The sequence below is a fragment of the Hordeum vulgare genome, chromosome 2H (genome assembly GCF_904849725.1).
Source record: "Hordeum vulgare subsp. vulgare chromosome 2H, MorexV3_pseudomolecules_assembly, whole genome shotgun sequence".
Lineage (NCBI taxonomy): Eukaryota > Viridiplantae > Streptophyta > Magnoliopsida > Poales > Poaceae > Hordeum > Hordeum vulgare.
In genome coordinates this window covers 249,387,024-249,404,369 of record NC_058519.1, presented here as the reverse complement: position 1 = coordinate 249,404,369, position 17,346 = coordinate 249,387,024, and positions in this window count along the sequence as shown.

The following is a 17,346-nucleotide window of genomic DNA, read 5'->3' as shown; positions in this document are numbered from 1 at the left end:
GAAATGGTTAGAATAAATAAGTAAAACTATTCTAGTTATTTCAAAAATGTTGAAATATTTTATGGAGTTTGAACATAATCCAATTATACCCCATATCGAGTTTCAGTGTTTTTGATTTAGGTTTTCGGCACAAACAAAATTTGAACAAAAGTCAGTATTGCAAAGCTGAAACAAAGGGGGAAAGATCTTACCTGGCGCTCGCCCAGCCCATCTGGCCTCCTCCGGTGTTGTTTTCTATCTCTGCCAGTAGGCAGAGGAGGACCTAGCCGCCGCTTGGCGTGGCCGTGGCATGTAGCCGGATGCCTGCTCGTCATGCTGGCGAGTGTGATAGACATCCCCATCACTGTGACTAGCGGATCCTCTCCCCATTCACCCCTCTCCTCTATTCCCTCTCCGCATTGCCATGGCCACAGCTCAAACTCGCCATCGGTAGCCGAGCCTCGCCGCTCCCCCTCACCACTGAGTAGCTCTAAAGCTCCACCTCGACGTCCTTGTCGTCTCCAGCAAGCCACACATCGCCGGCAACTTTGCATCGCCAGGGCATCATCGTCTTCAACCTTTGGTCATCGGAGATTGACATCGCCATTCATCGTGTGTAGATCATCACCGAGCTTACTTCCAACGGCTACTGACTCGCCATGAGCTTCTAGATCCACCCCCTCCTCCACTCTGTCGATTATTAGCCGCATCCACTGATTGCAAAGAAGGCCGAAGAGCTCCTCATGCGGTCCTCGACGCCAGCAACATTCTTGTTGATCTTCAAGTCCAACCGAGACCACCAGCGAGTTTGTAGAGCTGTGTAGTTTCTATATGCGCCAAGATCCGTCCATTTTGCGCAGTAGATCGATGACCCCGAGTTTGCCCGAGCTCCGGCAGCTGCCTAGCTCGCCGTCGGCGAAGCTCCGGGCCAGCCAAGCCCCTGGGGCTTGTACCATCAGCTTCTAGCACGAGTAGCCATTCTCTAGGTGGCCTTGGTCGGTCAAATGGTCGCTGGAGGAGGAATCCCGGCCCTCTCCATCGTCCCTGGTGCCATCGACGGCTCAATGCCGTTGAGGTGATCCAGTTTGACTACAGGGTTTGATCCCCTGGATCACTCACAAGTGGGACCAGCCTCTGGCTAACTAGGAATTAAACTAAACAAAATAATGTATTTAATATAACTCTAAACACCTAGTGACTAGTGGGACCAGCCTAATAATTAGGCTTAGAGTTAAATACAACTTTGTTTAGTGTCTCAGTCACTGACAACTGGACCCCACTGGCCAGGTTTGACCTGCAATGGTTAGTTTGACCTGCTGATGCAATAAAGATAATTCTGGTTTTAAATAAATTCCAGAAATAGTTAAAAACTTCAAAATTTCATAGAAAATAATCTATAACTCAGATTGAAAAAATATTATATGAAAATTTATCCGAAAAATTCAAGGAATCCATTGGTGTTATTTTCATCCATGATAGGACAAGCTATACCTGAGCATCAGGTCAAATCAGTTAAAGGTAATTTCAAAATACCTTATTTGAAGTGGCATTTGAATCTTTGATTCACATGACCTTCAACCAATTCGTTAATGGATGCTTAGATCATCCAACATATTCTTTTCATGCCATGATCATGCATCATATTGTGGCACTTGTTGTGTATTGATTGTTAATCATTTGTATTCGGTAGGCTCCACTCCACAAGATACTCACGAGTATCCCATTGAAGGAGTGTATCCCTCCGTTGATCCACAAGGCAAGCACCCGTTTTGAGAATTCCGATAAAATCCCATGTTCTGGCTCCTGCTCTCCTTTATTGCATTCGGACACATCGTGATAAATGCTTTTGCTTCGGTAGTTGAACCCATTCCTCTGCATAACCTGTCATTGTCACAGTAAATAGCTAAACCTTGCAACCTAGCATACCTGGTAGATGCTTGGGCCATGACGTGATTTACCTGCTATGCTTGCTATTCTTAGAGTTGTGTCAGGCCTGTTTCATCTAGGAGATGAAGTGAAGTGAATAAATGTGTTCTAGGGACAAAGGTTTAGTGTTGAACCTGATTTGGTAAAGGTACCGATGAGAGGCTGTGTAGGAGTACATGGCAGGTTGTCTCATTCGAACCGTTCTTAGGAACTGAGTTATGTGTATGCGATCCAAAACTAGGTGCTACCATACATTGGGCCCGAAACCAATGGGCCCTCTTGACATATTAATCGCCTAGTACTCGGTCCAGGAGTTGCTAGTAGTTTCTGGTGTTTGTAGTTATGCTGGAGGTTGTGCATAGTGCTGACCTTAGAGGTGGGCTATCACGCGGTAAGTAGTGGCATGGTGTACCAAGTGGTACCCAGATGGTGGGCTTAGGAACCCCGCACACATCGTTTGAGGCTGTAGCGGAAACTTCTACCAGACTTCCATGCGGGTTTAGTCTCAAATAGGCGATAAACCTGGATTAGGCACTAGTGTGGTTAACGGTCGTGGTGGACTCCCTTGCTGGGCTTCCGCTTGAAGGTTGCCGAGGTGCGTGAAGTGCACATGGCAATAAGTGGCGAGAGCGTGTGTGAAGAAATACACCCTTACACGGTTATGATCTATTCGAATAGCCGCGTCCGCAGATATGGACTACTTGGAAACATATGTTGTTCATAGATAACATTAAAGGCTACTCACAAAAGTATCAAGATAAGTGCGAGTATCATGAAAGGCATTCTCGTAGGGAGACGAGAAAGGATCCATGATAGTGTATTGTTGTGGAGATAGTAGACTCGTGTACGACTTCTCAAAACTTGTTCAAAAATACTTGTATTCATAGTACAAATTAGCCAAGAGTCAAAGCTGGCTTGCTCCATGAAAACCCACAACCCCCTTGTTGATACATGTGCATGAGTAGGTAGATCTGATTTAAAGTCTTGCTGAGTACTTTCGTACTCATGTTTTCTTAATAACTATTGCAGAAGATACCCACGAACCATCTAGTGGGTTCTACTGAGATGTCGATGATGACGAGTAGCTGGTGTCCGAACTACGACCTGGCTCCTTCGGAAGGGATCTGTAGATAGTCAGGCTTTATGCCTTTTCCTTTCATATGTTTGTGCTCAGACAACTTTAATGCTTCTTCCTGGCTTTTATGACTTTGTGTGTATGACTTGAGTGTCGGGTCATGTGACCCCTACCTGTGTGAACTTATTATGCAAGGCTCTTCTGAGCCTTCTAAATAAATGTTGTGATGTTGTATGGTTATGTTCTGATGCCATTGTTGTATCTATGCGTATTGAGTATGTCATGCGTACGTATGATGTGCTGTGATATGTATGGGGTTCGACACCTAGTTGTGCGCCTTTAGTAGTACTCTTTACATAGAAATGTCCCTTTGTGATTCTGGTGAGCCCTCGTAGCTTGCTACTGCTCCGGACACATTGGTTGACGAGCATGCATCCTTCTTTGCTGTTGTGTCTGTCCCTTCGGGGAAATGTCTCGCTGTGTAATGGAGTCCTTGTAGCTTGCTATGACTCGTCTACACACGCTGGTGACCGACACCTACTTTGCTGGGTTATGTATGCATGTCTCTGTACGGATGTTCCACTTGGGTGTACAACTAGTTATGTCGACCCGGGTTCTTTGACCTTGGAATGCTAGCGACACAATTTCATACGTGAGTCAAAAGACACAAACGGTCCGGACCTAGGTAAGGTGGCAGCCGTGGGGTTAACCATGCGTGAGACCACAAAGTGATGTTGTGTTTTACAGGCTGGATTCCTATGGCTTAGGATCGGGGTCCCGACAGTACTCCCTCCATTCCGTGATACAAGGCCACAAACTCAAATTAGAAGTACCAAGGTAAAAAATTAATGACTACTTTTGCAAGCCAAAATTTCTTTTTGTTAACTAGGATCATTAATACATCGTATGCATGCTAGCAAGGAATGGGAAGAAAGTATCAAAGTGTCATTATAATTACATGCATGCAAATATTAAACAAGTTGCTAGTCCGAGAATACATCATTAATTTTTGCCAAGATTACTGTTGGTGGCCTTATATAGATACAAAATATATTTTCCATAGTGGACTTGTATAATAGAATTGGGGGAGTATCCTCATTTGTTTGTCTATTCTTATCGGAGTTTCGTGGAAGACTTTTCAAGTTTATGTTATCTCCTTTCAAGGATTTTCAAGAAGAATAAGTAGTATGCCAATCCGTTCTTTGTCACCAGTTTAACTTGCTGAAGGATAAGCATACCATAATTCTTATTTTTCTTTCATAGAAGTAATTGTATTCCTTCTTCCGGAGTTTGTTCATGATATAAAATTATCTATTCTAAGTTGTTCATCTTTCTTTTCCAGAGTTCCAAGTTTTCTCAAATACATCTTTGTGAAGTTCCATCTAAATATTTGTAAGGCTTGAATCTTATTCTTTTCAACCTTCTTTTTTTACCATTATTTGTATACAGAGCTTCTTCATGGTGGCTTGTCACGGATTTTGTTCATTCTCGAAGAGTTCTTCAAACTTCGTGTTGGACGAGCTCAAAAATTATTTGTCTTGTATTTCAATGTGCAATTCTTCCTCCATTACCATTTGAGATGGTGTTATAGCATTGTGGATTCATGAGGAGTCTCGAAGATAATTTATAAAGAATGAGATACTTAAACTCATTATTTCTTCCATGGAGTTATCTTGGATTAGATTTCTCCTAAATACTCCCCTAAGTATTGTTACTATCATGGTGCTTATCAATGATCCAAGTTTTCTCCTTCTCCTGTCGGTAAGAGAACTTCTCATATCTTTGTTGATCTCAATCAACTTAATTGTTTTCCATTTGTGGTCCATTGTCAACTCATAATTTTGAGATGTTTTCCATAAGTCCACAAAAAGCTTATTATTTTTGCTCTTATTTTTCCAACAAATCCATTCAATCATTTCCTGTAGGTATGCTTTGCAAATTCAGTTGTGGTAGGAGTTGTCATTTTCTTCTTTGTTATTTCTTGTCCAACGATATAACTTCTATTCTTTTGTTCCACAAGTGTTGTGATGTTGCTCTCCTTCAACCTTCATCTTGTTTTATTAAGATTATGCTCTTGCCTTGCTCATCCATTTAACCGGAGTGTTGTGCCATCATTTTAAAGTTCTTCTCATCTTATCGAGTTTTGATTCTATTTCAACGAAAATTCAGCCCAAATTCATTCTTTCTTGTTTCAACTACAGTAGTTTCCAATTCCTTCTTGTCCCTTGAGATCTCGATTAATGTATTCTGCAACATCCAAGCTTCGTGTGATGTCTCTTCTTCCTCAGTTCTAGCGGAGTACTTCCAAATTCGTTCGTATCCATTGTGTCCTTTCTTTCTAGCTTCTCAACCTTTTAATGTTCGTTGACTTCAATCATTGTCAAAGAAGCAACTAAATTTTATCTATTCCTTTCCTTTTCCTCTTATCATTCTAAGATCTCAGGCCGAGATCTCTTGTAAGTGGAGGAGAGTTGTAACAGCCCAAGACCGATGATACGTCTCCAACGTATCTATAATGTTTGATTGTTCCATGATGTTATGTTATCATTATTGGATGTTGTATGATCATTTTATAGCAACTTTATATCATTTTCTGGGACTAACCTAGTAAAATAGTGCCTAGTGCCAGTTGTTGTTTTTTACTATTTTTTTTCTTCACTGAAAATGAATACGAGATGAAGTCCAAATGCCACAAAACTTTTTGGAGATTTTTCTCGACGAGAAAAAATTGGGGACCAAGGACGATCACCAAAGGAGGTCGCAGCCCACTAGGCACCAAGGCGTGCCTAGGGCCCCTAGCGTGGCATGGTGCCTAGTGGGGTCCTCGGGCACCTCCTCCACCATCTCTGAGCTTTGTAAATACCCTAATATTCTAGGAACCCTAGAGGAGTCGACGAAAAATCATTTTAGCCACCGCAAGTTCCAGAAGCCACGAAATCCAATCTAGAGCCCGTCTCGGAGAGAAACATGGTCACGGAGGGGTTCATCATCCTCATTGGTGCTCCTTTGATGATGTGTGAGTAGTTCATATCAGACCTACGGTTCCATAGGCAGTAGCTAGATGGCTTTCTCTCTCGTTTTGCTTCTTAGTACAATGGTCTCTTGGAGATCCATTTGATGTAACTCAATCTTTTGTGATGTCTTTGTTGGGATCCGATGAATTGTGAGTTTATGATCAGATCTATGAAATTATATCCATTCTTGATTACTATAGCCTCATATTTCTTGTCTGGTATTTGGTTTTTCTCTGGCCAACTAGATCTTTTATCTTGCAATGCGAAGAGGTGCTTTGTGATGGGTTCGATGTTGCAGTGCTCAATCTCAGTGACAGAAGGAGACATGACACGCATGTATCATTGCTATTAAGGATAAAACGATGGGGTCTATTCCTACATGAATAGATCTTGTCTACATCATGTCATCATCCTTCAAGCATTACGCCGTTTCTCCATGGACTCAGTACACTAGATGCATGCTGGATAGTGGTGATGTGTGGAGTAACAGAAGTAGTGCAGGCAGAAGTCGGTCTACTTGTCCTGGAAGTGATGCCTATATACATGATCATTGTCTTGGATATCGTCAAAATGATTTTATATTCTATCAATTGCCAAACACTAATTTGTCTACCCACAATTTGCTATTTTCTCGAGAGAAGCCACTAGTGAAACCTACGGTCCCTAGGTCTATTTTACACCATCTATTTGCAATCTCTATTTTGCTATTCATGTTTGCATTTTATTTGTTCTTTTATTTTCAGATCTATATTATCTGAAAACCCAAATTTACCTTGCTGCGTTTTATTTTCCATCACTTTATATGCATCTAACAATCTATCCTTTATTTTACCCACGAGGGATTGACAACCCGTACACGCGTTGGTTTGCGAGGATTTTCTATTGGTGTGCAGGTACCGCTTACATAGTCCTGTGGATCTTCCTACTAGGTTGATACCTTGGTTTCATAACTGAAAGAAATACTTGACATCACTGTGCTACATCACCCTTTAAGCTTGGAGGGAAACCAACACATTCAGCGGGGAGTCAAGATTTCGGGCACCGTTCGCGGGGAAGATCAAGTCAACGTCTATCAGGTTCCCACACATAAACTCTCATGTCCTTGCAATTACATTATTTGCCATTTGCCTCTCATTTTCCTCTCCCCCACTTCACAAAATATTTTCCTTTTTATTCGCCTTCTTTCTATTTGCCTTTTTCTTGCTTGCTTGCTGCTATTGCCTTCATTTCAACACTCGAAAACAAAAAATAAACAGGAACAGTAAAGACATATGCATCCTCATCCACTTGCTAATAGTTTCAAAAGATCTAATTATCTTGAACCAATCGCTAGTGAGTTGAGTGCTCTTGACTATTTTTGTGAAGTTTTCCTTGCAAATCGTGAATCTGAATATTGTGATGAAGTGTTAAAAGAAGAAATTTATAAAGTAATTCATGATACCTCCTTGAAAGAAAAGCATGATTGCAATTATGTTATTATAAATTCTATTAGTTTCAATCTTGCTAATAATATGCAAAACTACAAGATTGGTGATGAAAATTTTGTCATGTCCACTACTCACTCTAATGGTCATGATTGGGGTGATGCTTCTTATCATCTTGATAATTTATTTAATCCTCATGATGAATATGATATTGATAATAATGTTTGCAATAGTATTGAAAACATGAAGAGAATATTTTATGTGATAGCTATATTGTTGAATTTGAATATGATCCTACATGTAATCATCATCACAAAGGTAAATATGGTTATAGTAATATTAATGTTACTAAATTATCTCTCTTCATGGTGAAATTGGCATTGTTTTTTATTCTTCCATGCATATATTAGACATTTCTTGTCTTAATGATTTGTTTGCTTATGAGATGCCTATGCATAGGAAATTGATACCCCACAAGTATAGGGGATCGTGTGTAGGCTTTTCGATAAGTAAGAGCATAGAAACCAACGAGGAGCTAAAGGTGGGATAAATATTCTCTCAAGTTCTATCAACCATTGACACAACTCTACGCACACTAAACGTTTTGAAATATCTAGGAGATAAAACTAGAGTGACAATATGGGTATGAGAGAAAGCTTTGCAAGATAATAAATACAAGAACGTAAATGTTAGTGCTGCAGCGATAAAATATACTAAGTAACGATAAACTAACAGTACCATGAGTGCGGAAAAGTGGAGATAATTGTGGTGGAATTGTCCATGATCAAATAGTAAAATACAAGTTTGATATTCCTCTTTTATGCGGGAGAGGCAAAGCTAACAATCTCTCATTATCCATTTATTGCAAGTAATTATGATTGGAATTCTCGCAAACATCCATAAATACTAGAAGACACATTAAGTTAAAAATACCCAACCATAAAATTAAGATCAAAGGGTCCTCATTATCCCATATGCTTTGATCACTAGATTGGGGCCCATGTTTTTGTCACTCAAGCTGCCCACCCTCTAGCATTCTCCACATACTACAAACCCTATGATCTGATCCATGCACGGATAAACATATGATGGGCACCATAGGACGGTAAAAAATTCAATATATAGCTCAAACCATCCATGGAGATTCAACAATCAATCGTATGACAAAAGGGAACTACAAAAACATGAAACATCATCTTGCAAATAATTTATAACACCAAACACCATGTTTACATAGGGGATTACAGAGGTTTGTAGGAGAGTGCACCGATGTAGATATAGAGGAGATGATGATGGAGGTGTTGGTGAAGGCGGCATCATGACGGAGAGGATGGGGAAGGGGCAGCACGTGAGGTGCAGGGCGGCGCCGGGGGCCATCGGCGGCGCAGGGTGCTCCTCATGCGCCGGTCGGCCATCATGGGGGAGAGCCGCTCCTTAGGCCCCTTCCTCCATGGCTTCTTGGTGCTGTAGATGAGCCCTCCCCCATGGAGATGGGGCCATGGGGGAGGCAAAATTCGTGGCTTTTGGTGGCTCCCCAGGAATCAGGGTTTTCCTCTCCTTATATGAGCCGGGATGATAATCCTTGGCCCTCCGATGAATGCCCCTTTGATCCAAGGGCTCTTGGACACCTCTAGAACCTTCCTAGGGACCCCTCTCAGCCCTAAGGAGGTCCCAAAGTCATGGCTTGGCCGAATCCATCAAATATGGTAAGAGTTGGACTCAATCACGTCACCGATTCCCGTAATCCCGTAATCAGATATTTGTCCTCTAGGAAAACGGGCTTTCCTGGAGCGCCCGAACTCCAAATGGATCGAATTTTATGTCTAGAATTATCAGAATAACATTCCCCCACACTTTTTTCTTGTGTGAGATTTCCGTTTGAGGCCTTCTTCCACCCGTAACGTGGCAATCTTTAAAAAGAGTTTTTAGACAGATTTCAGGAAAGTCCCAACTCGACTCCAACAAGGTTTCCTCTTCTATTTTTGATAGTTCCTACCAATAGTGTAGAACAAGAACATTGTGAACTTTTGCAACTATTAATAGGTTAGTCCAAATAAATCAGAAACTTAATATAAAAACAATTATCAAAAGCATAAAAGTAGCATGAAACCATCAAAAATTATAGATACGTTTTGGACGAATCACGAGTACGTTAGAATTAAATGTGTTTGTCTTATGATACATGATGCTCTCTTTGTGTTTCAACAACTATCTTCCATGTGAGCATCAGAAAAATCCCAAGCCTATCTTAATGGTTGTAAAGAAAGAGCTTGTTGGGAGGCAACCCAATGAATACATTTTATTTTTCACTTTTGCTTTCTGTTATTGAGTGTTTGCACAATTATGCTACTGTTATGATTATGCCTTTCATGTTTAATTTAGTGTTTGTGCCAAGTAAAGCCTTTAGAATCATGTTGGGTGAAAGTTCCCTTGATCTTGTTGGAAAACAGAAATTTCTGTGTCTAGTAGCAGAAATTCTAAAAATCACAAAAGACCCAAAACTGTATGAATTTTTTTACAAAAGGTTGATAATCAAATTCCCTATGTTGTCCTAATGTTTTTGACAGTATTTGTTTTCTTTGCATTGTGTTCTTATTTTGATGATTCTATGGTTTGTATCGGGGGGTATAAGACATGGTAAACTTAGAATGTAGTAGGCATAATGCAAAAACAAAATTGGAATAGGTTTTCAATGGTACCTCAAGAAAGTTTGGTTTTCTTATACTAATGGATCTCACGAAGGTTTTGTTGAGTTTTGTGTCATTGAAGTTTTCAAGTATTGAGTGAGATCACAATGTATGAATGAATAAGGTATGATAAAAGCCTAAGCTTGGGGATGCCCCATGGCACCCGAAGGTAATAACCAAAGAGTACCAAACAACTAAGCTTGGGGTTGCCCCAGAAGGCATCCCCTCCTTCTTCTAACAACCATCGGTAATTTTACTTGGACCTATATTTTTATTCGTCACATATCATGAGTTTTACTTGGAGCTCCTTGTATTATATTTGTCTTTGCTTTCTTTGCTGGTTAGTTTTTCATAATAAACCTTTCTGGACGCACCTATTTGAGAGAGCTAAATTATGCTATTATTTATTAGAATCACTCTTTATGCTTCACTTAAATTTTGTAGAGCCATGGAATTGGTCTAGTGATTCACTTATATATTTTTTAGCACGGTGGTGCTGTTATTTTGAAGAAATTTTCTCTCATGCTTCACTTAGATTATTTTAGGAGTTAGTAGAAATTTTGAAGAAATCCTCTCTTGCTTCACTTATATTATTTTGAGAGTTGAAAATTCTAAAGAAACTTGTGCTCTTGTTCTTCACTTATATTTGTTCAAGAACTTGTTATTTGCAATGGAAATGTTCTTTAAAAAATTAGTCCCAAAGTGATGGATGTACAGGGAAGACATAAAAAAAATTCATGAAGATCATTGGATATTGAACTTGATTCCTTGCAATAGTTTTGCGATATGAAGATAGTGATATGTGAGTTATGTTGATGAGTAATCATGCTTTAGTAGGAATATTGGTGTTAAGGTTTGTGATTCCCTATGCATGCACATGAAGTCAATAATTATTCTATGAAATTATATCGTACTTTTGTTGCATTATTTGGTGTTAGTTATGTTTAATGTTCTCTTATGATGGTTTTTGTTCCTTGGTTGGGCACTTCTTTATCTATTTGCTAGCGTTCACTTGCAGCAAGCGGGAATACTACTTGTGCATCCAAATCCTAAACCCAAAATTGTTCCAAATGAGTCCACCATACCTACCTATATGTAGTATTTCAACCTCGTTCTAAGTAAATTTGCAAGTGCCAACTCTAATGTTCAAAATAAATTTCTGTATTGTATGCCCGTACCGCTCATGAAGCGGTGAGGGGTGGCCTGTATCTTCTATTTTAAATAGGTTATTCTCAATATGAGTGTTTATTCACTTGTCATTGCACGAGAGTATGCCCGTAATAGTGATGCCCAATGCCAAAATTCAAAGAACATTTATTTTATGTTGTCAAATAATAAATTCCTTGGAAAGTGTTTGTATGGACGGTACCCGTGGATGCGACTAGCCGTGGAATGTGAGAGAAATGTGGAAAAAGAATAAACTTTATTTTCAATTTGGGAACCGCCTATGATTTGTTTAGCATGGGAGATATTGGAAAATCTTAGTCATTTTCGTTGACACAAAATGCATACCACCAAAAATATTTTATCTCTAATTTTTCCACTCTGAGCTCTAGCACCTCTACAAATCTTTGTTTCCCTCTGCGAAGGGCCTATCTACTTACTTTATGCAATTTTTATTTTGAATTTGAGTCTCCATCTTCTCTTATAGAGCACCAACTAAGGAACACTATTATCATACTTGAGCATTTCATGTAGCTAATATTTGGTTGTGTTGCATGAATGGATCAATGATGGAGCATGATGGGCTAGGGATAGCGTTCTTTAGCGTTGATATTTTGAAAGACTTGGTTACTTTTTGATATGCTTGAGTATTGAGGTTTTCATGTCAAATTATAGACCATTGCTTTGCATCATTTACAAGTCCATATGTCCATGCTAAAAAGAAGAAGAATATGATGAACATGTTAGGCAGCATTCCACATAATTTTTTTTGTTTTTATGATTTACGTACTCGAGGACGAGCAGGCATTAAGCTTGGGTAAGCTGATATGTCTCCAATGTATCTATAATTTTTTATTGTTCCATGATGTTGTATTATCATTCTTAGATGTTTTATGATCATTTTATTGAAACTTTATATCATTTTTTTGGGACTAACCTATTGACATAGTGCCTAGTGCAAGTTGTTGTTTTTTGCTACTTTTTTCCTTCATAGAAAATCAATACCAGATGAAGTCCAAATGCCACGAAACCTTTGGATATTTTTTCTCGACCAGAAGAAAACTTGGGGACCAAGGATAATCACCAAAGGAGGTCCACGCGGCCCACTACGCAACAGGGCGCACCCAGAGCCCCTGGTTTTGCCTGGTGGCTAGTGGGGGCCTCGGGCACCTCCTCCACCGCCTCTGAGCTCTATATGCTGGACATATGCCATAGAGGAAATAATAAAATAGTTATTATTATATTTCTTGTTTGAAGATAATCATTTATTATCCATTCTATAACTGTATTGAATGGCAACATAAATGCATGTGTGGATATATAGACAAAAAACGTCCCTAGTGAGTCTCTAGTTGACTAGCCTGTTGGTCAAGGATGGTTGAGGTTTCATAGCCATAGACAAGTGTTGTCACTTGATGACGGGATCACATCATTAGGAGAATGATGTGATGGACAAGGCCCAAACTATAAACATAGCATATGATCGTGTCATTTTTTGCTATTGTTTTCTTCATGTCAATTATTCATTCCAATGACCATGAGATCATGTAACTCACTGACACCGGAGGAATGCCTTGTGTCTATCAAACATCGCAACATTACTAGGTGACTATAAAGATACTCTACAGGCATCTCCGAAGGTGTCTGTTGAGTTAGCATCGATCAAGATTGGGATTTGTCAGTCCATGTGACCGAGAGGTATCTCGGGGCCCACTCGGTAATACAGCATCACAAACAAGCCTTGCAAGCAATGTGAATAAAGAGTTAGCCACGAGATCATGTATTAAGGAACGAGTAAAGATACTTGCCGGTAACGAGATTGAAATAGGTATAGAGATACCAACGATCGAATCTCGAGCAAGTAACATACGGAAGGATAAAGGGAATGATATATGGGATTGTGAGAATCCTTGACATAAAGGTTCAATCAATAAGATCTGCGTAGGATATGTAGGATCCAATATGGACGTCTAGGTCCCGCTATTGGATATTGTCCAGAGAGTGTCTCAGTCACGTCTACATAGTTCTTGAACCCGCAGGGTCTGCACACTTAAGGTTCGGTGACATTTTCGATATAATTGAATTATTGATGTTGGTAACGGAATGTTGTTCGGGGTCCCGGATGAGATACCGTACGTCACGAGTGTCTCCGAAATGGTCCGAAAACAAAGATTGATATATAGGATTGTTGCATTTGGCTTCCGGAAAGATTTCGGGCATTACCGATAAAGTACATGGAGTGAAGAATGGGTTGTGGGGTTTTACTGGGAGGGGCCACCCACCCAGGAGAGACCCTAATAGGCCCATGGGTGGTGCACCAGCCCTTAGTGGGCTGGTGAGGCCAGCCCAATAGGGCTATTTTGGCTAGAGCAATGATACGTCTCAAACATATCTATAATTTTTCATGGTTTCATGTTGTTATCTTGTCATCTTTCGATGTTTTATGTACCTTTTATATCTTTTTGGGACTAACTTATTAATTCAGTGCCAAGTGCCAGTTCCTTTTTTTCTGTGTTTTTGGCTCTTTTCAGATCTGATTTTGGAACGGAGTCCAAACGGAATAAAAACCCCGAAATGATTTTTTCCCGAATGGAAGAAGATCACGGGGCCTCTGGGCCAAGCGAGGTGGGCTCCAGGGAGCCCACAAGCTCCCACTCCGCCACCAGGGGGAGGCGGCAGTGGCAGGGCTTGTGGCCTCCCTGGCCGCCCCCTGACCTAGATCTTTGGCCTATAAATTCCCAAAAATTCAGCAAAAAATCAGGGGAACCTCGAAAATACTTTTCCGCCGCCAAAGCTTCCGTTTCCGCGAGTTCTCATTTGGAGACCCTTCCCAGCGCCCTGTCGCAGGGGACATTGGAGTTGGAGGGCTTCTTCATCATCATCATCGCCCCTCCAATGACTCGTGAGTAGTTCACTTCAGACCTACGGGTCGGTAGTTAGTAGCTAGATGGCTTCTTCTCTCTCTTGGATCTTCAATACAAAGTTCTCCATGATCTTCATGGAGATCTATCCGATGTAATCTTCTTTGGCGGTGTGTTTGTTGAGATCCGATGAACTGTGGATTTGTGATCAGATTATCTATGATATATATTTGAGTCTTTGCTGATTTCTTATATGCATGATTTGATATCCTTGTAAGTCTCTCTGAGTCTTGGGTTTTGTTTGGCCAACTAGATCTATGATTCTTGGAATGGGAGAAGAGCTTGGTTTTGGGTTTTACCATGTGGTGACCTTTCCCAGTGACAGTAGGGGCGGCAAGGCACGCATTAAGTAGTTGACATCAAGGGTAACAAGATGGGCTCTAGCGTTGATATGAGATTGTCCATCTACATCATGTCATCTTGCTTAAGGCATTACTCTGTTCTTTTGGACTTAATACACTAGATGCATGCTGGATAGCGGTCGACATGTGGAGTAATAGTAGTAGATGCAGAAAGTATCGGTCTACTTGTTTTGGACGTGATGCCTATAGATATAATCATTGCCATAGATATCGTCACGACTTTGCGCGGTTCTATCAATTGCTCGACAGTAATTTGTTCACCCACCGTTACTTGCTTTTATGAGAGAAGCCACTAGTAAACACTACGACCCCCGGGTCTATTCACATCCATCGTTTACACCTCGGCTTTTACTTTGCTTTGTTACTTTGTTGCTTTCAGTTCTCACTTGGTTAACAACCTATAAGGGATTGACAACCCCTTTATAGCGTTGGGAGCAAGCTTTTGTGTTTGTGCAGGATCTTACGATACTCCTCCACTAGATTGATACCTTGGTTCTCAAACTGAGGGAAATACTTACCACGAGTGTGCTACATCACCCATTCCGCTTCGAGGGAACACCAACGCAAGGCTCCAAGGCCACGGGGGAAATCCTTTGCATATTTGCTTAGGAAGTCCCTTAAGGCGTAGCCGTAGCAGAAAGATTCCTGGTGCCGTTGTTGAGGAGTATCAAGCAACACTCCTATTTCTGGCACCGTTGGAAGGTCTTTTGTTGCAGTAGCAGAAGTATTTCTGGCGCCGTTGCCGGGGAGGAGAAATCAAGATCTATCCAAGTAGGTCACACAAACTCTTCTCTTGCATTTACTTTTGTTGCCAGTTGCCTCTCGTTTTCCTCTCCCCCACTTCACATTTGCCGTTTTCATTTGCCTTTCTCCTTCGCCGTTTCCGTTTGCCTTTGCCGTTTTCCTTTGCCGGTTTTCTCGCTTGCTTGTGTGCTTGTTTGTTTGTTGAAGTCATCATGGCTGAAAACACCGAACTTTGCGACTTCTCGAGCACTAATAATAATGATTTTATTAGTACTCCGATTGCTCCCGCCACTAGTGCAGAATCGTATGAATTCAACGTAGCTTTCCTGAATCTTGTTATGAAAGAGCAATTCTCTGGCCTTCCTAGTGAAGATGCCGCATCCCATCTCAATACCTTCATTGAGCTTTGCGATATGCAAAAGAAAAGAGATGTGGATAATGACGTGATTAAGTTGAAACTTTTTCCTTTCTCGTTGTGAGCGCGCAAAAACTTGGTTTTCCTCTTTGCCTAAAAATAGTATCGATTCTTGGGATAAGTGCAAAGATGTTTACATATCCAAGTATTTTCCACCGGCTAAGATCATCTCCTTACGTAACGATATCATGAATTTCAAGCAACTTGATCATGAACACGTTGCACAATCTTGGGAGAGGATGAAGCTTATGATTAGAAATTGTCCTGCTCATGGCTTGAGTTTGTGGATGATTATACAAATCTTTTACGCTGGCTTGAATTTCGCTTCTTGCAATATCTTGGACACTGCCTCAGGTGGAATGTTCATGGAAATCACGTTAGGAGACGCTACAAAACTCCTAGACAATATCATGACCAACTACTCTAAGTGGCACACTGAAAGGTCGCCTGCTAGCAAAAAGGTGCACGCTATAGAAGAAATTAACTCGCTTAGTGCTAAGATGGACGAGTTGATGAATTTGGTTACTAGTGGAAACGCTACCGTAGATCCTAATGACATGCCACTATCTTCTTTGATTGAGAGTAGCAACGCTAGTTTGGACGTGAATTTTGTTGGTAGGAACAATTTTGGCAACAACAATGCTTTTAGAGGAAACTATGTTCCTAGGCCTTTTCCTAGTAACTCCTCTAACAATTATGGGAATTCCTACAACAACACTTATGGAAATCACAACAAATTACCCTCTGATTTAGAGAGTAATATCGAAGAGTTGATCAACTCTCAAAAGATTTTCAATGCGTCCATAGAGGAAAAACTACTCAAAATAGACGATTTGGCTAAAAGCATTGATAGGATGTCTTGTGATATTGATGCTTTGAAAGTTAGATGCGCTCCTCCCAAGGTCAACTTGGATGAAACTTTGAAAGCTATGCATGTCTCCATGAATGAGAGCACAGAAAGAACCGTCCAAATTCGCGCTAGGCATGAATGGTTTAAAAGGGTGCATTCTAGTGATGCAAATCACGAAGATCTTAAAGTGCTTGGTGTGTCTCCTCTTGAATCTTTGTTTTCGCGTGTCAAACCTATTTATGGAGGGGTTGTATATGAATCCACTTTGGTTGAGAAACGCCCCAATGATTCGGAGTCCACCTATCTTGATGATAAAGATGTGGAGACTCGAGTAGAAGAAGTCAAAATTTTGGGTAGTAATGAAACTCCCACTTTTGATTTCAAGGAATTCAATTATGATAATTGCTCCTTGTTTGAATGCATTTCTTTGATGCAATCCATTGCAAACTCTCCACATGCTTATAGCCAAATCAAAGCCTTTACCGCGCATATCGTAGATGCTATGATGAAATCTCTTGAAGAGAAGCTCAAACTAGAAGTCTCTATACCTAGAAAACTTCATGATGAGTGGGAACCTACTATCAAAATCAAGATCAAAAACTATGAGTGCAATTCTTTGTGTGATTTGGGTGCTAGTGTTTCCGCGATTCCAAAGTCTTTATGTGATATTCTTGGTTTTCATGAGATTGAAGAGTGTTCTCTTAATTTGCATCTTGCGGATTCTACTGTCAAGAAACCCATGGGAAGGATCGATGATGTTCTTATTGTCGCAAATAAGAACTATG